The sequence below is a fragment of the Haliaeetus albicilla genome, chromosome Z, assembly GCF_947461875.1.
Source record: "Haliaeetus albicilla chromosome Z, bHalAlb1.1, whole genome shotgun sequence".
NCBI classification, from domain to species: domain Eukaryota; kingdom Metazoa; phylum Chordata; class Aves; order Accipitriformes; family Accipitridae; genus Haliaeetus; species Haliaeetus albicilla.
Genome location: NC_091516.1, coordinates 17130612 through 17153442, shown reverse-complemented (window position 1 = coordinate 17153442; position 22831 = coordinate 17130612). Strand labels below are relative to the sequence as shown.

Genomic DNA, 22831 nt, shown 5'->3' with positions numbered 1-22831 from the left:
TACATAAGACTGTATTTTAAGATGGGACCAACCTGACCAATCTCAATGAGTATATTTGGCACACTTAGTTGGGAACAGTTCAGATCATCCTCCTGATGTAGGTACTTTTGTTCACTCAGATAATCAGTACAGGACTAGGGTTATCTCAATGTGAAGCCCATCTGCATAGAATGCATTTACAAAGAAATGCTACTTTTTCAATAGATGGTGATCTACGGTTTGCAAAATAAAAGATTAAGGATTTGACATACATCTAAGACAGTATCATTATTCAGGGTTTCCATTTTTCTTTTCCACAGATCATGTCTTCACAGTGACTTGAAGGCCCAGGAGCTGTTAACACAGTTGATAGTCAGGAGGGTTGCTCATTCTGCTGCCAGCCGATGAGATTATGTCAATACGAAACTCGGGCTTCAGATTGTATTTCCTGCAAAGGATAAGAAGTAGGGAACTGTGAAAGTCCTCATGAGAAGGGTATGGGGAACTATACCCTTGGAAAAATTAATCTGAGGTGAGTAAGAACAGTTTCTCCCGTTTGTTGCAGGGAACACAATGCATGAGAAAGCAAGGTAAAATATTGGTGGATGTTATAAATAAATGCAACTCTCCAGACAGCCCTTTCTTGAACAGTACAGTCCTGATTCACTCAACCATATAAAATTATAATTAGTCATGTCCCAAACTCAGCACAGAATTGCTGAAGAGGCTGTTTATGTAAGATCCCTGTAGCAAACTTAGGAGTCATGGCATAGGAAATGAATGCTAGTATAAAAAATCAGTTTCCCCCATAAGAAGCTGTAGCATGGCTGAAGTCTTGAGGCCAAAACCAGCTGTATGTAGATGCAAGAGTCATATACTATTCCAAGCTAAGACTCAGATAATTTCTGCAGGTGAATATGGCATCAGTGCACCCTGTACAAAAGCTACTGCACTGACCAAAAGATGCAGCATGGAATCCGAACCTCACAAAAATGAGTGGAAACTTTGCCATGCATTTGACAGGACCATAACTTTATTAATCGCTATGGCTAGCAGAAACTGGTGGAGCAAGGGAGTGTGATCACTTTGAGATCAGCCTGCAGGGTGTGAGTAAACACCCAACCAACTTTTGCAAGGTGCCACAAACAGTGATGTGCAGTTGCTTCTTGTAAAAATGACAGCAAGCAACCTCCTGCTTTATGATGAAGAGGTGGTAAGATTTTGTAGCTCAATGTTTGTGAGTCTCCAAATTGGAGCATGAAAACTTTGCCTGTAAAAATGACATTTTAGAGCTTTTTCCCACAGTCTGATAAGTATCAAAGCTAGATGCTTAGCTGGAAACAGACTTCTTGCTTAGAAGCGTTCTTTGACATTTCTTGAAGAAATTTGCATTAGGGACATTTAAAAACCAAAGCATTCAAGCGAGTGGCTTAGGTTTTTTCCTGCCTGCCTGAGTAATTCAAGCATGCAAAGCCATGCTTGTGTCTACAGTCACGAATCCTCTTGTTCCGCTTTTAAAGAGCACCTTACACTGGGAATCATGTGCAGGAGCAGAGCTGATGTGTGTTATGATAATACAAATAGTAAATACAGGAATAATCAACAGCTGATGGGATCCTCATGCAGCTTCTGCTGAGGAGTCTGCAGGAACATCACCCCAGTGCAGGAGGCCACACAAAAAGGGACGAAGGAGCAGTCAGGATTCTTATAATTGAAATTAACTGTGTGTTGTTTCAATTAATTGTTCCAATTAGTCTCTCTTTCTTTTCAGTTATGCCTTTCTGTAACAGTGTCATCTGGGATGCTGTGAGAAATTGAAAATGCCCTAATGGTCAGATGCTCATCAATTAAAGAAATTTCTAGTTCTAATTAGCTCCCTGAGAAGAATTCATTGTAAGAATGAAAAATTTTACAGGTGGAATGAGTGAGGAGTTGTTTTTATTACAAGACTAATTTTCCTTTCAGCAATAGCATTATTTCTGTTGCCAAAAATAATTTTTAAAAAGCCTTAATAGGGAAGAAAAGAAGGAAACAGCTGGTTTGTTTCTATCTAGCAAGACTTGTTCTTATGAGCTATCTTTCACAATGATTTAGTAGCTAGGGTGCAAGCAACACAACAGCTTTAAATCACTTTTTTTTTTTTTTTCCAAAAATAAAAAAACCAACCCCAAAATAATAATCCAAATTAAGAGTACCAAAGCTACTTTTTATGAAGTCCGACCAAGAGGCACTGTTTCAGTTTTTTAGTCAATGAGACATTTCCTGACAAAGACTGAGAAAAAATGGTCACGTTCTAGACCTGGTTAAAATATTTCTGAATTTATATTGGGTTTGGTTTTTTTTTTAAAATGGAAAACTGAAGTCTAAGATGCAGTTTCAAAAGTTTTCTTTTCTTTTTCCCCAATTTTTATTTGCACTGGAAGTTCACACAGTACTGAGAACAGTTGCTAGCAGTTGTTTCCCCTGAGGCTGTAAATGCAAAAGGACAGAAAGCTCTGCCTAAAAGCATGGCCTAACAGATGCTTTCTGCCACAGCCTGTAACCATCTCCAAATCCAGGTGTAAGTATCACACTGCCTTGATATGCTAAGAATTAAGGAGACTGGTTTTTCAGATTTTTAAGTGTGGCACACAGCCTGCACCTTCAGCCAGACCTCCACAACATACACACTAAACAAGGGCCTCCAATTTAAGAGCTTATCCACAAATGGAGCTATTCGTGACTATGTCTAGGGTTAGGAAGTGTGTAAGTATAGCTCGTGAATGGATGCACCTCCCTACGTGACTCTCAGAGAGCTGAGCTGCCCAAGAAACTGTGCTTTTTTTCTGCTTATCTTCTATTAGGAATGCTGAGACAGATCTCCAAAGTTATTTAGTTGTGGTGGTGCTTCAGCTATTGTGATCCAAGGATATTCTGTCACACAGAGGTGACAAAACTTAGGGAAATGCACCGTTTTATATATCGGCTATATTATATGGTACAAACAGATGGCACATGATGCCTTCAGCAGCCACTTTCATCTTCATCAAAGATATTTTAGCAACATGACCTAACTTAAATCCCTAGTCTTACTGTCTCATTTCTGGTCTTTGCCTAAGAGAATAATAATTTACAGTAATCACCACAGATTTGAGCCCTGGATGAATCTCTCTCTCTCTCTCTCTCTCTTTCTGCATATATGTGCGTGTATATGTGTATATGCACCTATGCACATATATAAAAATATATATATACACACATCTATGTATTTTAACTGAGTTATAAGACAGCTTCCATTGCAGACTTTGCTTATGATTTCCACATAAAAAATCTGCAGTTAACCAAAATGCTGAATGAAGTGAGGCTCATGACTTCTCCATTCTAAACCTTGTTTGTCAGAGGTTTCTGATACTTTTGGAACCTCTTAGTAAAAACAGGTTAAACAGCATCTGAAATAGTCCATTTTTGCATCTAACCAAATTTGTCATCTTTGCCACAGCATTTAAACGGCCATAAACTTAGGTTTTTTCATGCCCCTGAACTGACAATATGATCCATTTAATAACCTCTAACATCGACACAGCAGCATCAAAATCAGCTTTTTGGTAGATTATCCACTAAATAAAATATTTTTATAGGTAGCTTTTGTACTTCTGACGTAAGTGTTGTTCAAATGCTCGCACCTTCCTACTCATTCAGGTGAAAACAACAGAGCAGAGCACCTTACTCGCAAAATGCTCAAAAGCTGTAATAGGAATTCCTTCCAAGTCCTGTCCACTGGTGAAGACATTTGTGTAATGATTTATAAAGAAATGAACCCCATCTCCTTTTCTTAAGATTTACGCCACTTTCATGTGTTCTTGGGGATCAAGGAGGAAGATTACATTAGAACAAAGCAGTGTTTGGCAAATGATAAATCATGGCTTCTCAAAAGCCAGTCATGCATTTCTCTGTTTACACAGTATTCCTGGAGTGACAGTACAATGGCCCTATCCATAAGCAGTGTGCAAGTTCACAATAGTCTTGCCTCCCAGACCATACATTCCTGCCGCCTCTTTTGTGCTGGCATTAGCAGCTACGTGGCTGTGTTGTGCAAATGAAGCTTTTCTTTTTTTGTGGGATAAATGTTCTGCAACATTAGTGAGCATTCCACATTGCTTTGGCTTATACTGATTATGAAACCCACCATTAGTTGGGAGGGTAAGAAAAAGAAGTGTTTATCAGTACAGTAATCTCATATTTACAATGTCCTTCATCCTCTATTCTGCATGGGAAAAGAGGACCAGCCAAAAGTAAATCAGTCAGAAAGGTACATGATTTGCCTAGGTTATCAGGGTGTGTTACTGCTCTCTGCTCCTTCTCTGTTTCCAACACCTCCTCATTTGATTGAATTGCCAGTGATACGTGTGTTTCCTGTTAGCACTTCTCAAGTGTCCCTTCTTCTCCATGTTCATTCTCTGTTTAATGGCTATTTCTTCCTTCTTTTTCTTAATATTGAGCTCCTTAAATTCCTACTGTCTGTATCTTCCATTTCTAGCTGATTCTACTGCATAAAATAAGAGTGCACAGCAGCCCTTTCAGGGATGAAGGAACTCCACCATTTGCTTCTATCCATCAGCATGCCCTGGTAAAGAGTTTCTGGTACCATGGGATACTGAACTTCAAAATCTGTTTGCAGATGGATGGCTAGCAGGGTAGTGTTGTCCCAAAATGGGGTTCTTCACCCGGTGTGTGAAGAGCTGATAACAGAGAGTCAAGATATTTATTTCATGTCTGCACAGAGATGGGTGTTAGGTGGTAACTCCACAAAGCTGGCATACACTTGAAACACAAACAGGACCTTGTATACACATCAGGATCAAGGAAAAAGTGGTAACAAAATACATGATTTGTTACAAATGATTTATATAACAAAAGCACTTCTATACAGGTCTAAATAATTACCAACTCATTATATTAAGGTGGTCTTACATTTACATGCTCATTATGCACAACTAGGTGTCATTTGTAATATTAAAATCAAGCTAAGTTAGCTAAGGACACACTTTTTCCTTGACACTATTCCAGAAGTGGGCATGTATGATATAAATCAGAAGTAAGGCAATAGCATTGACAGAACCTCATTGTTTCACCTCCTTGCTTCAATGGATTCAATGCAGGGACCTTCCATTCTTGTTCCTATAGTTTCAATAACAGATTGTCCTTCCAACATCAGTGGCAGTAAAAAGAAAGAAGAGAGGTTACATCCTTCACTGTAATTAATTGTGGCAATAAGCTTCTGGATATTGTTTCTAGGTACCTTGGTGTATTTATTTAATATCGGGGTCATTTTTACTTTTATTGTACTACTGTTTCTTATATAGAGAGGATTAAGAGCTGGAAAACATGATGTCTCTGCCTGTTTTCACATAAGCTCAGAGATGTGCCCACTGTCCTGTTTTGAATGAATTGTCAAGTGCCTGCAATATTTTTTTTTTACAGAAAGAAATGCCCAGGGCATGCCAAGTAGAGTATGTTCTGGATCAAATATCCATGGACTGAGATATCAAAGACCCCTCCCACTGGTGCACAACAAGTGGTTCGCTACATGCAAAATGCTAATTTGTGTAGACATGGCAGTTTCTTAAGCGTGCTGCTGCAGAGCTTTTCATCCCAGATGGTTAGTGATTTTGGTGCTCTTTGGCTCAAGCTACCGTTTCAAGATGATCTATTGCCCCTTTCTGCGAGGATACATTCCTGTCCCCAAATGTCTCACAGCCAGAAGTACCCCTCTCCCCTGGCGCATTCAAATGCTGTGTTGGAGCCAGAATCTCAGGTCAGCAGGGAAGGCTGAAGCCAGCCCAGGAGCTAAGGAGCAGCTTCAGGGAACAACAGAACAGGAAAAGATGAGTCCTTAGGCATGAGGACTGAATTGAGCGATGTCACAAGGATCTCCCTTTTGGGGCAGAGCGAGCTGGAGGCAGGGATCAGGGGATGGACTTCTAACTGCTCTGCTGAAGAAAAGACTGTGCTCCTTACCTGGAGAAGTCTTTTGCTGGCTGGGAACACACCTGGGTGAGGCAACCTTTCATGTGGATTCCTGATAAGACTGTAGTCTGAGTGACTGCAGGATCTGAATCCTCTTCCCTGCAAGGTGTTTTGACAAACTTTACAACTACAGTCCCAATGTTTTGTGTGAGAACATGCCTTAGATTATAAAGGTGACTTTTGGCTAAAATTACCAAATACAGTATTAGATGTTATAAAATTATTTTGTTTGCGGTGAAGCAGGCCAAATTACAGGTTGCCTCCATTCTTCCTTTTTCTTAGGATCCTGGGCATCAAATTCTGATCTCAGGTAGTTCAAATCCTAGTTTCCCTTATAGAGAACCCATAGAGAACAGGACATCTTGGGACCACCAGGCTAGACTAATTAGCCAACTATATGCATACTTCTTCAAGGAGTTTTCTGCAGGTTTATGTGGAAGAGCTTTTGTCCAAACCAGAGGAAACCGGTAAGCATACTCTTCATCCATCCACTGCAGTCTCATGCAATTCCAGAAACCTGTTCATGACAGATTATAAAATTTGGCAAGTGATTGCAATGTACTTTAATAATCTCTAATATCTCAAAGAAAAGCAGAAGCCAAGATTTTAAAAATGTTATTTAACCCATAGCCTCAAGACATTCATCATTACAATAAGTGTCTAATACTGTATCTAATATTGCCAGTCCCAGCTAAAAAAGGAGTTGAGTTGACTTTACAACCTTTCTTTCCAGGGTAGAACTTTCAGGAAGTCTCTTTCTCTTGGCTCAAACCTTGCCTATCATGGCAACTGTTGTTGTTATTACTGCCACCATCATCAGTATCACTTGTCAACAAAACTCCATCATGTAGATATGCTATTTATGGCTATTTTCTTGAGGATTTTGAGACAGATGTTATGTGCAGTGTGCTGCAGACTTCATTTATCTCAAATTGCTATGTGAAATGTTCTTTTTTTGAAGACCATGTATTAGGGATGCCAATGGTAGAATAACAAAAATCAAAGGCTACCTCTATGTTTTACAGGAGAGGTAGCTAGACTGGCACTGGAGACTTTCTGACAAGCAGTAGTCAAGTGTAAGCCTGTAAGGCACCTATGCTAGTGACATACATCACTTTTAGAACTGTAGGAAAATGTGACTTATGCATTAGGTGATATAAGATATAGCCTATGTGTTTCTGAGTGTGGTAAGCTACAAAACAGGTGTCATCATGCAGCTCCAGACTGTTCAATCTTAGCTTCTCAGACCAGATCCTGGACTTCTTGACCTAAGGCAAGAGGAGACTCCACAACCAGGAGAGCAACCATTGCTTTTGCACTTAACAGCTGCTGATGAGCTGTGAAGACCCTCTATCCAAATAGACATCAAAGAACAGCAGAGAGCTAACAACAGTGTAAAACAAACAGCTTAGGTTTTATTACAATCTTCACCAAATTTTTGAAGTACAGATTACAGAATCTCTCTATTGCACAATACTAAATTAATTAAACCCAACACAGATTCCTCAGCTGTAGCGTTAGCCATGGTTGTAGGGAATTGACCAGGAACTGATTATGAAAATACCTTTATCGTCCTCATTTGGCTGTAAAATTTTTATCTTCTCAGATGATGCACTGCAACCCTTCAGCACTAGGAGCTATAAATTATTAACTTCTGGAAAAATGATTTAAAATGTGTGGTGGAAAAGGACAATGCTGAGAGAGACCTTAAAGAGGCCACTAGGCAGAGGCCATGAGACTTCTTTCTTAGGTGTCTTTAGCTTTGTTTCTTAGGTGTCTTTTATCCCACTGTTTATCAAACAAACATTTTGGAGTAAATTTCTCAGACCTGGCTTCTTTTTTTGTGCTTTCTTTTGTGATACAGCTATTTAAAAAAAAAATAGCATTATTGGGACAGGAGACCCTTGAACAAGAGTCTGCCTGGATGGTACAGAGCTGGCAGATGATGCTACTGAAACTGAAAAAGCGTTAGGGCTTCTCTTACCTTTGCAAGAGCTAAGGATGACTCCACCAGCAGTCTGGATGAGGAAGGAGTGAAACAGAGGAGGGAGTTTATCCTGCTTCTCCTCTGTCCTCCTGGGTACGCCAAGGAAACCACAGCTGCATCTGGGGCTTTTCTGCTTAAGAGTACCAACAGCTGAGCTACAGAGCAACAGATTAGTGTACCTGAGAGGAGAATCAGACAGGAAATAAGTTTATTCAAATACTTTGAAAAGACACGCTCTATCTTCAAATCTTTATCTGGGGCTTTTTTACTGTGATATATGATCTATTTTGTGATGGCCAGCCTGTTAAAGCAGTCACAGACAATGATCAGTGCTAACGTGAGCCAAAATGTAGTTATTCAGTTTCCATTTTGTAAGGTTTACATTACATAGATAGCTTGTAATATAATTCTGATAGGAAAAAATAATTCAGTAATTAAGTATCTCTCCAGAACAAATGGACCTATGGGTATTCCCCCAAAATATATGGTTCAAATTAGTGCTGATCAAGTCATAGTGTCTGCATTTGCCTCATGTACTGGCACTTCTAATCAACTGGAGCATTGCTCAGTGCCTACACTATACTTTCCTGCTATGTACCTTCAACGGATACCCAAAAAGCAGCTGAGAATACTGTCAAGAATGATTGATGAACCTTACTGGCTCCTTGCATTTTTAGGGACTTTGTGTTCAGTTCTCTAGCTACAGACCTCAGGGATCCAAGGAATTCTGGAGACGGCAGTTTTTCTGGATCTGAGTTAGACAGCTTCAAGGCCCATATTGATAGGAAATGCTACTGGGTGAGTACTTCAGTCTTTAGATTTAATTTTTCTTCCTCTAGTGCTGCAAAAGGAAGTGGTGTTTCCAGCACTTCAAGCAGCCAGGATCCTCACCCCACTAGGTTATACCGCTGAGACCACCAGCCACTTGAGACCTCTTCAGCCCAAGGATTTGAAGTGCAGCTGACTGGTGAGGTCTCTTTGCTTGACAACAGTAGCAACAACTACTTTGTTAAGAAAAAATGTAGCCTGTGTAGAAGGTTTTGATTCTCCACAGGAAAGATCCTTTCTGATTTCAGTAGCAGAAAGGAATATAGACAGTGTGTCAAAATAAGCAGAAATCTAGGAATGGCCTTCCCTATTATTAAGCTTTTTACTTCTGGAAATGAAGAGAGGTGGTGCTTACCACTTACTGAAGGGTGTCTCCCTGCAGCTGAATGAAGGTGCTGTTACAGTGTTGTGCTGGTTTATCTGTGATAGTTTAAGATAGCACAGACAAAAAGAGCAAGGCACACCCAGTGGCACCCACTGTCCTGTGTGCCAGCAACTTGAAGGTAAGCTGTTGAGGGAACTGGGCTGTTCATCCTCTTCAAGCTATAGCCCATTAAGTTGCTTGCTAACTGCGTAAGTCATAGCACTGGTTAGCTGTAAATGTTCTTAATTTGGGAATGGGATAACAACATATCTGAGGTTTGAATGTCCTTGTGGAGGGACTACAACTCAGTTATATCTAGCAGGATCTACTTGGCTTCTAGTTTAGCTATATTCATTTGTTAAGCAGACAATTTGTCAAAATTACTTATTGTTTGTCAGGTATTTGTGATTGTACAGGAGGAGATGTACCTGAAAGTCCACTTCATCTTTAATTAAACTGAAGGATTAAAATTATTTATATTAATTGTTGATACTAAACACCAAAGCCTGTGGTGGAGGAAGTAGTATCTCCAGTGTGTTCCACAGTTGCTTTCTTGTTGCAGCACAGCAACACAATTACCTTCTTATAACGCCCTCTAATGACTTAAAACATCTCATAACCACAATCATCTCTGATCCCTCTCTTTCCCCAAAATCAGCACAACTCCAGTCCTCACAATCACAGGGCATTGTGCCCCTTAGTTCAAGCCTCTCCACTGAGGTCCCTCACATAGACTAAGTAAGAGCCTGGGTACAGGAAAAAGTTTTGCTGCTTGCTTGTGCCATATCAGTATGGTGTGGAACAAGTATCTCCATTTAGTAGTATCTGCTCTTGACTTGCTGCAGGGTTTTTACCTTGCTTCTGAAATGTGTAAAGAACATTCAAAGGACAGATGTCTAAAACAGTCGAAATGGGGAGAGAGAAAGAAACGGAAAACCTGAAAATGCCATAGGTTACTTACATAAATGGGAGTTTTAAAGGCAACAGAAGAAAGTACTCAGGTAAATTTAAAAAAGGAAAAGAAATCATGGAAGGTAATATATGCAGGTGACAAGGACTGTACTGTTGGAAGTGCTACCCTAAGTCCTTGCTATGTAAGTGATACCTTTTGCGAGAACAAGGGCTTGACACAGTAAGAGATGCTTTTGTAACTTCTTACTTTCATCTCAAGCGAAAGATGAGGTTTGAAACCAAATTGGTCTGCTGGACTTGGAGAGAGACTGGTTATCTGCTAGGAAACCATCCACACGACCTTTAAAGATGATGTTCTCAGCTCGTGTATTACTCTGCCTCATGCCCTTGTAACGCTGTGTTTGATACTTGCAAAGAAGATGTCCTCCAGGCACAGTAGCCAAGGGAGATGATTTTTATGGATAAACTTCTGACTCCATTATAAACTGCACAGGTAATGGAGATCCTGGAGTTCATTCCAAAGAAACCAGCAAATCTATTGCATGGGGCAATGGCTTAGGACTAGTCATGGGCAGGTCCTGTCAGACACCAAGTGCCCTTGCCTTGCAGATCACAGCACCCATCAACTGGCAGGAGTTATGTGGGAGAAGAGTTGTGGCCCCACTTCCTACCTGTGCTACATTCCTACCTGTGAAAATCTGCCCTGGAGTTTCAAAAAGTAAAGTTTTCTTTCTTTAAAAAATCCTTTTTGTGTCACTACTGCAAAATAATTCCCTTTCCAAGTTCAAAGGTGTTTTCCATTGTGTGGGCAAATCCACACAAACTTTGGAAAAGGCTATGAAATCTCTGCGGATAAGGTGCTGTTCATTTATACAAAATATCCCCAGCACCACCAGAGCAGAGAAGTTGTTTTCCGAATTTCTAAAAGTTCCCTAAAAACTGTGAGACCCTGCATTTAACTGTATTTTTATAGTGCCTTGTGCTAGACCTGGTGCTTCTCATTTGAGCATCTCTTAGTTTTGGCTGTCATGTGCCTGCATGGAGCTTCACTGCCCCAGGGAAGCCTCTGGGCAGGTGGTGGGCTGAAAACTGGTTTCTTAGGCATATTAGCTGTTTACAGATTGTTTGGTGCACAGATTAGCTGTGTGGAGTACAAGGAGCAAAGCTGTTACCTGTCTTCTGAAAATAACCGGAATGCAGCAGATAAAACTAAGCAGGGCCTTCATTTACACGTCACAGCCTGAGAAACGGAGAAGTTTGGCACAGCCTGCATCCAGCCTTCAATAGAGTGAATTAGAGTAATCCAGCTCAGAAGTGATCGTGCCTGGGTCATTATGACCATTGCTTATCTGAGGAGAAGGGATGACTCCTGCTCAGCTGGAAGTGATAAAAGGCCTTCTTCCAGGCTTAATACAAATATCCCAAGGGCTTAAATTGATGCACTTTGAGAGATGCTGTATGGAGGATAAGGCCAGTCTTCCGTTCAGCTAGTTCTTCAAAGGATTTCTACTCCATAATCAGCACTAACTCAGCCATACTGGCTCCTCTTGAGATCCGCCTCAGAGGCATGCTGATGCCCTGAGGGACATCACTGGTGGTGAGCAGACTTCTCATGTTTGCTGGTGGTAGCCATGGGTCCTGTTGAGCTCCATTATCGAAAGGCCTGAAGCAATCCTGGCTGTGCTCCCTCTGGGACCCATCTTTTGGTCTTTGCACACAAGGACAGTATCTGCCTACATGACAGTTACACTGCTCAAAATCTGGGTTATGTTCCCAGGCAAGCTGTTGGTCATCTGCACAGAGCTGAGAAGATAGTTACAGCCAGCAGCAAATTGATGTTCCCCTGAGGAAAGGAGGACAACTAAGGCTGTTAATGCCTGACTCACTCCTGTTGCGGCTGCTCGAGGGTCTGAGCATCTCTCTTGCTACCCTGACACAGCTTGGGGAAAACCACTAGTAAATCCCATATTACAGGCTGTAAGATAATTTTCCATGCCATCAAGGGTGTACAGACTTTCTCCCAACTCCTCTGAAGTGTCTTCTTCCCTAAGTGCTTGTCACTCGCCATTCATCTTTCAGTCACCCAATAGCTGGTCTCCTTGGTCAGCCTGCAGAGGACCAGGGGGAGTCCTGCGTATATGCAGACCACTGTTATGCTGCTACTGTTGCAGTGTGTATTGTGTTCATTGCTATCAGCCTCTATCACAGTATGTTAGTTTGCAGCATGTATTTATTTACTGGACAGCCATTTCCTCTGCTCTGAAAGGCACCGTTTTCTGTCCTTAATTGAAGCCCTGGGAATGAGAACAGCAGCTCTGTCATGTACTGCTTCCCCTTTTCCTGTAGAGGGTTCGGGACCATAGAGTCAGAGGTGGCTTACCTCATTTCTGAGCAATAACAGCTTTATTAGCCAGCCTTAGCAGCTGGACAAAGAAGAGGGTGGTACACACAGGCTTAATCATAGAAATTAAGCTATTTCTGTAACAAAATTGGGTTGCTAAAGGTTTGCACAAAAAAATTCTCCGAACCTCACGCAGCAAACTGGTATAGTAAGGGGAATGCTTTTTCAATTAAATACATCAAATCCTTTCTCAAACATTTAACAAACCAATCAATGTATTTTGAAGAAACGCTGTTTATTCTTCTTGCTGAGAGTGTGGCATTTGTTCATCTTCTAGCTGCAAACAGTGAACTAATGATATGAAACAAATCTGATGATTTTAACAGTGTATTGATTTGTGCAGTTCCAGTATGCTTGGAACGGGGACATTGTTTTATTCTGCATACAGATGCTTCCCATAACAGGCAGCAGAAACATCCTAAGTCTGCAGTGTGATTTTCCAGCAGGAAAATCTCTTGGGGTTCTAAAACCAGGCTTTTGCATTTTGCAAATATGGAAAAAATAACAAGGGTCAATTCTCAGCTTAAAAGTGATAGGAGGAGAAGAGGAGGAAATGAAACAAAGTGTTTTCCCTTTGATGCTATAGTCAGGTGCAAATGTATACTTTAGGTAGTATCTTTCCACAAAAACTATATGGGATCTCTCTGTATAGAAGATAATGCATTCTCTGTAAGAATTGTTGCATATATAAAGGAAAATAATGTCAGCATAAAACAACTGGAATGACAGATGGGTACATATGACAAACAAACAAACTGTTAGGTTTTTTACATTCTTCCTTTAGTTCCACTTGCTTTATTTTGTAGAGGAGATGAGTTATTTTTAATTCTCCATAATATCTAACACAGCAATGCTCCTCCCAGTCAACAGAAGTTAATCAATACAAAAGAACCTGTTGTATGGATAATTAAGAAATAGAAAAGTTAATGCAAATACTCTAACATCTGTTAAAAGCTATGGCATTTATTTTAAGCATCTCGAATGGCTCTGAATATGTTCATTAGGACATATGTGTCAACCCACAACAAGGTCTGGCTGGAGTCCTGTGGAAATCAGTTAAGGGACAGTTTGTTTTCTTCAACTGATTATTTCATAAGATACTCTCTGGTAGGAAATCTTTGATAAACATTAGTAAGCACAGCTAAAACCCTAATTCATGACAGTCTTTACATTTGCTCAATCCCTGAGACAGAGACAGGCATAAATCAGCATTTTCACCATTACAGCTCAAGGAAAGGGTTGTCATTCTTTAGTGTGGTTGAACAAATGCAGCTTTTGCATGTAGCCAATGTGTCAGTGAATTACGCTAGTCTGAAAAGAAAGACGTGTACAAATGCATTGGTTATTTTTATCACATTCAGAGTCTGATTGCTGTTAACAACACTGAGATGATAAAGGGATTTTTTGGACTGACAATCAAAGTACATGGCATGCTTCCTAAACTGGAAAAGCAGAGGTGGAAAAAAACCATATGGGACTGGGAAAGATTTGGAAAGATGTAGAAAAGGACCTTCTGCCAGTTGTTCTTGTTGAGGTTGTTCTCTGTCCAGTCTTTATGTAAGTGTGTATTTATGCTTGGCAAGGTAGGATATGGCAAACTACAAATAACAAAGCAAGTTCTGAGTGAACTTTCTGCACAGAGTAAGTTTTCTTATTTCAATTCTTTTGCATGCTAATTTTTTTCTTTCTTGGTTGACAGTATGGTTTCAAAGTGGAATCTTCAGTGATTTTTGAAGTCATTCTTAAAAGACTGATAAGGTAGAATAATTAAATAGTCACAGTGGCTCTTGACATTTTGAGATAAGTCTGGCCTGGTTAAGAAGGAAGACATGACCAAGGAACTACAGATTTGATTAAAGAAAGACTTAGGTCTATCAGGGATGAATAAGTCATTTGGTGATTATGTAAATGTTGCTTACAGGAATTCTGTGTGAGTAGGATGGTATATCAGAGTGGTGCTTTGTCCCAGAAATCTGGGGTGCGGGAAGGGGGAAAGCAAAGGAGGATGTCAGCTGCATAAAATAAAGGAACACTCTTGAAGAACAATTGAATGACCAAGGATATAAGCTGAGCGACCTAAGTCTAGTTGCAGCTACCAAAAGAGATGCTCGGTAGAGAGTAGGCTGACCTGCATTTCCCCCCTTCTGTAAGGGAAAGGAAAATACAGACTGAGTCTTAGTGTACTGAGTTTTTAGGGTAATTTCCTCCCTCCCTACTTCCTTGTGAAGTCACAGAGCTGTTTTTTGGAAAAGCATGCTGCAAAGTGCCACGGATCTCCTCAGGCTCTGAAGATACTCTAGCTGCCCTCATGCAGTTCACCCTGACCTAGTGAGCTAAACAGAATCTGCTATCACTGCACCAGCAGTGCTGCTCCCTGAGCCTCCGTGGGGACAGACAGGGTGCTCTGCCATGAGATAGTGGAGCTGGAGGCATTCATGTCTTTTCATGGGGCCTTTCCATGAGGCTGGAGGAAAGCTGCATGCCTGCTTCCAGATTCTGTCCACTTCTTTTCCTAGCCACCATCTTTCTTCCCTCCACAGATGCAGGTATCACCTATTTTGCCTGGCAAAGCAAGCTACTGCATTGACCAGTTCACTCATTAAAGTAATTTCTTTTCAGGAAAGCAAAGGCAAAACTACTGAGGGTGTGAAGATGAAGTGTTGAATTAAACCATGTTACACTGCTGTGGAAGCTCCCATTCAGGTGTAACATTATTAGATTGCAGCAGCTTTCTCCTACTCAGGGGAAGTATAATTTACTGTGATTGAAGAACAACTGTACAGGAGTGAATGGGAGTCCTCACACAGGGTGAAGGGTTAATGATCTTAATTTATACTCTGAACTGATGTACTTCTACAGTCCTTGCGTGACAAACCCATACTAAATGCCACAAAGAAGTCTGGCTGACTTTTTTAATTATTACTTTTGGTAATGATGCATTTTTAAAAGGCAAACGAGAACTCCTGTGTCACCTGCTTAATTTAGGTGCCTGCATTGGGCACTTGGTTGCATCTCAGTTTTCACCTTTAGTCCCTGTGCCCACATCAAATTATTCTTCAGGAGTCTGGGAGTAAGTCAGTCCTGAGCTGGCATAGGGACCTTTTTGTCATGAAAACACGTATTTTGAATGTGAGAGCGTTGTGTGACCTCTTCTGGTTCATTTTACTGTTCTGCCTAGCTGCTGTTACATGTCATGTCACAGATTTCCCATTCTCTTGAGTCCAGCCCCCAGAAGATTAATGGAGCTGTGGCAGTGTGCAGACTGCAGGCCTGCAGTTGCACCCTTTTTGCACAAGTGATTATTCTCTATTTTGTTGACTTGAGCCACCAAACCAGAGGTTCCCCCCCCCCCCCTTTTTTTTTTGTGTGTGTGTGTGTGTGTATCCCAGTCCTGTAAGCCTAGAAGTTACATCCATATGGTCCACATAAAGTACCTAAGTAAAGAGAACCTGCTGGCAGGAGGATCAGTCTTGCTGTGCAAGGTGTCCAGCTTCCCTGGGAAGCACTTAGGCATTCACAGATTGAAAACCCCTGCAGAAAGTCCAGTGGCACAGTAAATGCCTCAGGATCTCCTTTAGTGCCTGCTTTATTTGATAAGAGATTTGTTTACATGGTTTAATATCTTTAATTAGTCTGCATTGTTGCTGAACTGCTGCTATAGTTTGCATTACAATTGTTCATTGAGATTGGTAACTGAATAAATTTTCTTCAAGTATTTACTACTCTTTACGCTTTGTTTTATGTCCACATTTCATGGGTCTCTGTGCAAAAATATTGGCTTTTAATTGGGCTCAGCAGGTATTCCTGTGACCAGTCTGACCAGCTGTCTTCCTTCTCTTTCTTTAGTGTTCACAGATCAAATTTATCTCACAGAAACAAATGCTGCCAAGTGCTTTGTATTAACAATGCATTGAAAGCTGCAGCCACATCTGATGTTTTCTCCTGCTCTCGAGGAATAGGATTATTGTAAACCTTGAATGTTCCTTTCGTTCCTCCAGTTGGAGTGATCTTGAGGGCTCTTGAGGTACTCAAGGAAGACTTACAGGAATGTAAGTGGGCTTTTCCAAAAGAAGAAACCATCCTACTTTTTCAGTTAGTTCCTAAGGAGCGTGTCTCCTGCCATGGAGGAATCCTGCTCAGATATAAAAGGCCTGGAATGACATGCTACCTAGTGGATTAAAAATGGATATCACTTTCAGTTAAATTAGCCAGCATTATGCAGGACTGTCTACTCTGATGTCTTTTTATTGATAGTTTTTTTCCCTGGCTCATACTTAAAGGAGTCAAAAGATGGAGGTTTTTTATCTCATCCCCATAGTGGAGGTCAGCTAGGCTTTGAACATGCTTTGCTACTCTCTAAATTTCATTCCCCCTTTGAACATCTGTGTCATTGAAGCAACTAGATCTAAAGTCCTCTAGTGGGGTCCCAGGGACCTTGACACTGATCTGAGGTCCTGCAGTCTGGGACCAGGAGCGACGTGCCTGTGCTCCCTGTCCCTGCGTGGGATATTGATGAGTAGTGGTGCATACTCAGCTCGGAGCTGCACAGAGATAGCAAAGAGGACATGGCATGCATGAGTATTTGAAATCTTATCCATCTCTGTTGGACTCAGCTTTACTGGACGGCCTAACAGCCTGCACAGCCAATGAGGGACCAATGCATTTGTTCTAGGATCTTTTCCCAGTGTCATAACGTTTTTTCACAACTTGCCTAAGTGGCACAGTTAGTTACAATAGGAAATGCTGAGGCTATCTTCTCCCTCACTCGTACGAGACCAAACCTTAGCGCTCTCTCCTGGCAGCTGGAAGATGTGCTGTGAACCGGTATCGAGAACTGTGCTCTAAGCCTTATGGAAATGCTATGGTAAGAGGCAATGCGTTTCCAAGCTGCACAATATCTTTTTTCCATTCTCTCTGGCAGCAAACCCATACTTAAGCCACCATGGTCAGCCTCAGGGAGTTAGTCTGAAAGATTTTGAGCTACTTCCTATTCAATACGTGTTTCTTAACATAAATTTTTTTGAACAAGGTCTCATAGTACTCTCTGCTTTAGTTTCTGTTTTTTCTTCCATCATTCTCCATTCCTTCCCTCTCACTGAATTGATAGATGTGATGAATACTAGTATCAGGTGTGTACGTCCTTTCATTGCTTTTCCAGCCTATAATGCAAATCTTACACCAGGTGCTGGGTCTCACATGCTTCCTGCTACATCTGTCTCTATAAGTCCTCATGAGACAAATTCACTTACATAGGTAATTATCTTGGGTTTGCATTTCTTTTTTCAATTTGCAATCCATTCCAAACCTGTATCTGTATAGAGCACTTTGTAATTTCTAACACAATAAGAATAAAAATCTAAATGAGATCTGTTATGGCCAATGGAAGTCTGTCCTAGAAAGCAGGCAACATGCAGGGTAGTAGTTGGTTTTAATGGCACTAGATGTTTCAGTAGGCTAAGACTTTCACACCTGACATTGCAGGCTGACCCTGCAGAAACTGATAAGGCACTGGAATCCACATCAAAGGATTGAACGGACCATTTGCTGATTTTATAAATCAGTCATCAGCATCTCAGAAATGTCTACATCTGCATTCTGGAGAGACCTGCAAAAGTGAACTGTGCTTCCTGCAGAAGAGAAAATTGTAAGCAATTTTCAGTCACAAGAGTCAGCTAACTCTTTTGAAGTTCAAATAAATATTTATGTTCAGTTGGTTACACTGGTGCATTTATGGGCTGGTGTTTGACTAGGACAGTGGTCTCAAGCATGATTTGTTGGCTTTTGAAGTAACGGAATATCAATCAAAAGAAATTTGAAACTATAGGCTTAGTGAGATTATGTCTTTTCTTGTTTTAATGGCATCTAGCACACCTAAAACTCTATTGCACACAGTGCATATATAGATTTATTAAAAATTGCTCTTGAGTCTCTCTACAGGTTTAACTGGAGATAACTGCTGGATCCCAGCAGGAAGGTTTCTGAAACAGTCTGAATGCTCCCCGTACCTTGTTCTATTTTTTATAATATATCTCCCCTAGAAATGAGGCCATTTACGATTATGTGTGTGAGAGCTTTTTTGTGTGTGTGTGCTGCCTGCACATCCTCAGAGCATGTTACAGAAGGGCAAAGGAAACCTGAGGGTGACAGGTGTAAATGGCGGGGGGGAATCCTTGGTCTGGGGACCACATGCTGGCATGATGGAGTAGCAGGAAGATGAAAGGAGTGAAACAAGCTGACGTGCTGAAAGGAGAGATTAGCAGCGAGACTGGAGCTTGTCCAGCGATGGGTAAAAGACAGGAGATAGTGAGCAGGTGAATGTCTATAAGGGTTAGAAGAGAGTGAGTTAGTTAGGAGAAGCTAGAAAGCTCAGAGAAAAGGGAATTCTAATGTTGGGAGAAGATCGTTTGGGAAGAGTAAATGAGTTTTGGCATGGTGGAGAGTAGAGGAATGTATGCACTGATGTATTTGCACTGTCAAACAACAGCAGTTCTTCAAGTCTAGGAACACCAGCCAAAATCTATTACTGCAGAGTTAAGTGAAAGTGCTATTCTGCCAAGAAGTGTTCTGTTAGTTCCCCACTACATCCCACAGCTGTGATAAAGAAATGTGATTTTTACACACAATTGTTCAATAGAATATGCATTCTATTGTGACAACACAATTTTTAGTGATCCCAAAACAGCTTGTCGGAGGGAGATAGATTTTAAAGGAAAATGCTGTGAATTTCATGGGAAGATGAAAGAGAGAAGGGAAATCATCAAAGTAACTTTCAGACTGTCATTGCGCTACACCGTTCAGTGCTTACCATACTCCTCTCTGCAGAGAGAGACTCCACAAGGCCAGGGCTCTTCTCAAGTCACTTTGAAGGTGTAAGTGGCATGTGAACTTTGTGCTGGGTCTTTGCACACAGGTATATTTTAGCCTTAAGGCATAGATTGTGGTGGAGGGAAGCATGAATATTAAAGCTGGGGTTTGGCACAAGAGTATGTTCTGTCTTCTGATCTAAGCAATCAGAGTTGCCAGGAAGCTGCAGTTGCCAGTGATTAATTGTGCAGAGTTTACCCCTTTGGCCAGGCCTTTGCTTACTAATAAGATCATTTCTGTAGCAAGACAAGGACACTTCACTTCTCAGGGATTAATATAACCACCAAATTTTACAATGATGCAGGTTAAGTATCAAGCCAAGGAATGTCACATGTTCCTGTAAATTAATAGAAAGCGTAGGCTTAGTAAATCATATTCAGGAAGGCAAAGTATAATGAGGACACTCAGTTTCTTTTTTTACACTTACTCTAAAATAGCCATAAAGTGGATTATACAAATCAGTGCCAAAAATATTGGACACCAAGATGGCATTAGATTTTTATATCTGGTGCCCTTTACTGTCTCTGCTCAAAGATGCTCTAAGGCATTCCAGAGGAGATTTCCCATGAAACAGAAAACTGGATCTGATAAGCAAACTCTTGACTATAAAATATATTAAGACTTATCCCTTTCCATAATCCTTTAAAAAAAGCTGGCCACATTAACAGTAACAAAAGCATTAGAGAGAGAAAAACAAGACCTTGAAAATGGCCCAGGGTGAAAACTTGAGCTAAAGAAGGAATAGGAACAATTCATGTGTGTTGTGCTTACTCTGTGTGATGTTGCTTTCCTGTTTACACCTGAGGGCAGGTGTAAATACAGTACCTCATCAAAACACAGTCAAACTCAAAATGTGTAGGTAGTGGATGTTGAGATAGCCTAGCACTGAGCATAGAATGTGATTTTTGTCATTTGAAGCCATGATAGGAGATCTTTTGCTTTTAAAGCCATGTTACCTTTGAGCAGCTTAGCAGAGAAGCGAAACATTGATTCAGGTATTTATTGTTCAATTTCTCTGTGTTCTGATCTGTAAAAATGGTGTTACAAGAGATGGGTGCATTTCAGACACAATTTAGAAGGTTAAACTGGAGTAGCAAAAGCACACTGTGCTCCTTGTGTGCATATTTATCAAGAAAGATCAATTAAGTCAAATACCCCATTGATTCCTGTAAAGAAAGGTTGAGATTAATTTGATCAAATGGAACAAATACTGAAAAATGCATCACCAGCAATTCCCACTGTGCATGTGCCTTGTCAGATTCTGTAGGTGATCGCTGCAAAATGGGCTGAATCTGGTTATCCCTGGTAACAGGTATCCAAAGACATTGGCAGAGTAGGCAATGATGAAAAATATCACTCAAAAGCAACTTATTATTTTTTTTTCTTCTTCAATAGGCCTGTCAATGTGTAGCAAATGTGTGGAAGAACCTGCTCTGTTTAGCTGCACTGCTGGATCACTTCATCACAGAAAGAAACACCCAAATATACTAAACTGGCAAACCATAATTCTGTGTTGGTGTGGCTGGAAAAAACAAAACATACCTGGACCTAATTCCCAAAGTCTTTGCAGGATTCTTGAATTGTTCCAAGCACTGTAAGAGCACCTTAGTATTCATGTGTAATCAATCCTGGAATACCTGAGAAAACACAAAATTGTTTTTCTTAAAAACCATTGTATTACGTATTGCTTTTATACATCTTAAATAAAGAGACCAATGATGGCTTTACACAACAGTTTAAGTTGAAAAAAGGAATAGTTCTTGCAAGTTAAAATGAGAAAATCTTATCTGGACCAGCTGAATTTTCCCTAAAATAATGTGGATTTAATGAAATATAGACAAAATTAAACAAATTTCTATGGCAATAACAGTATGCAAACTGCTCTGAATATACAATAGCATGACTGAGTTTTTTCATAAACTGTGATTTTTGCACATTCTTCTATGCAAATATTGTCAACCCATCAACATTATGATTACAGTTAGATAAACAGAGAGGATTTTGGATACCTCTGTACATAAGGTTATATGTGAAGTCAGCTTTGCATGTGAAACTGCCTTTGCATGATAACTTTGCAAACAAATTTATTTCTCATGTTAAGTAGAATTCATGCACCTTTACAAGTCTGTGAAGAAAATTCTGTAGTTTAGAATACCTATAAATAAGCTACACAGAATCTTTACAACTTATACTGACATTTTGAATACATTATGTGAGCACAAGGGCACTTAGATAGCTTTCTTTCAGATCTTCCAATAGTTAATTGCCGTAGCCTCGTTGGATATGCTTCCAGATATCGGAAAGAGGATCAGCAATCTGTGTCAATATTTTTGTGCAATATTCATCACTGTTTCTTAGCATTTGTTTTTTGTATCTACTTTCTCATACAGATACAAGCTAGAGTCCCTTTCTGGAAGATTCAGTAAGGGCATGCTAAGCTGTAGAACTTCAATACAGCTACAGAGAGTCTCCTGCAGACAAACGCTAATTGAAATCTGAGCTTTTGTGAACAATTCTAAGTAGAACAAAATGAGAGAAAGATTCTCAGCATTTACTTCTGGCTGCATAAGTAAAGGCAGTGTTCCTGTGTTGGTGCATTGTAGTAAATACCTAATATGGAGCTATAAATATAATTCAAATTAAGGCAGAGACATTCAACAGCATGATGGGTCAGCAAGTATTCAGTTCCCCATTCAAGTGCCTAGTTATTCTCTGCACCTTAAGCACTATGATTCTGATACTTCTGATTTTTTTCTATGACAATATTTTTACAGCATAAACCAATATAATTTTATGATATTGACTTTGTGTATTGAGAGTTTCTCTCAGTACTTTGACTCAGCACATTAGATACTTATCCTGGAATAACCGTCTGAGTCAATGTTGCAGGTGAGGCGCTCAGAATGGCTTTTGCAGGCCCTTGCACTAATGTGTTGGAATGGTTCACACCTGCTGTACCCACTTCCATCTCTATTCATAGTTAAAATGACGTCACTTCATGTATCTAGACTTTAAAATTAGAGCTGAGGATTGCAGAGGGAATGGGCAGTAATTCTGAAATGCTTCAAGTGAAGAAAAATGCTCGAATGCATTAAAAATTAAGAAATACACAGAAGTTTTGGAAGTTTTAATACCTTAGGCATCCTAAAAAAAAAACAAACAAAACAGCTTTTTTCTGTACTTCGTTGCGTTTGCTTACTGCGCCTTTCCCTGCTTCCTCCCTCCCTTCTACACTTGAACTGTGGGTGAAAAACAGCAAGGTGCAGAGGGTCATCCACCTCTGGTGAGCGGAGTGCTGGCACCTCTAACTTGTCTTTAATGGGACCTAGGGACTAAAGGGATTGAACCTGGCATAACCTCAACATCCAATGGTTCATCTGTGGCCTCTATTGACAGTGGTAGAAAGTAATTCCTGATGATGGCTTTTCAGTAGCCAGAGAGAACTATCAAGTACTGTTAACCTATTCCTTGTGACTAAATGGCTTGTGAG

The 22831-nt window shown here is 40.4% G+C and overlaps 1 long non-coding RNA gene across 2 annotated transcripts in view; it reads left to right on the top strand.

The window, feature by feature from the left end:
* LOC138683874 (uncharacterized) overlaps positions 1 to 21210 on the top strand; it is a 42798-nt gene extending 21588 nt beyond the window's left edge. Inside the window, exons 3-5 of one of the 2 annotated variants that reach the window (XR_011323353.1) lie at positions 300 to 511; positions 16333 to 16526; positions 20737 to 21210. This is a non-coding gene — a long non-coding RNA (uncharacterized lncRNA). The remainder of the gene's footprint in view (positions 1 to 299; positions 512 to 16332; positions 16527 to 20736) is intronic. The other variant, XR_011323352.1, reaches the window with a different exon arrangement.
* Positions 21211 to 22831: the final 1621 nt, after the last annotated feature.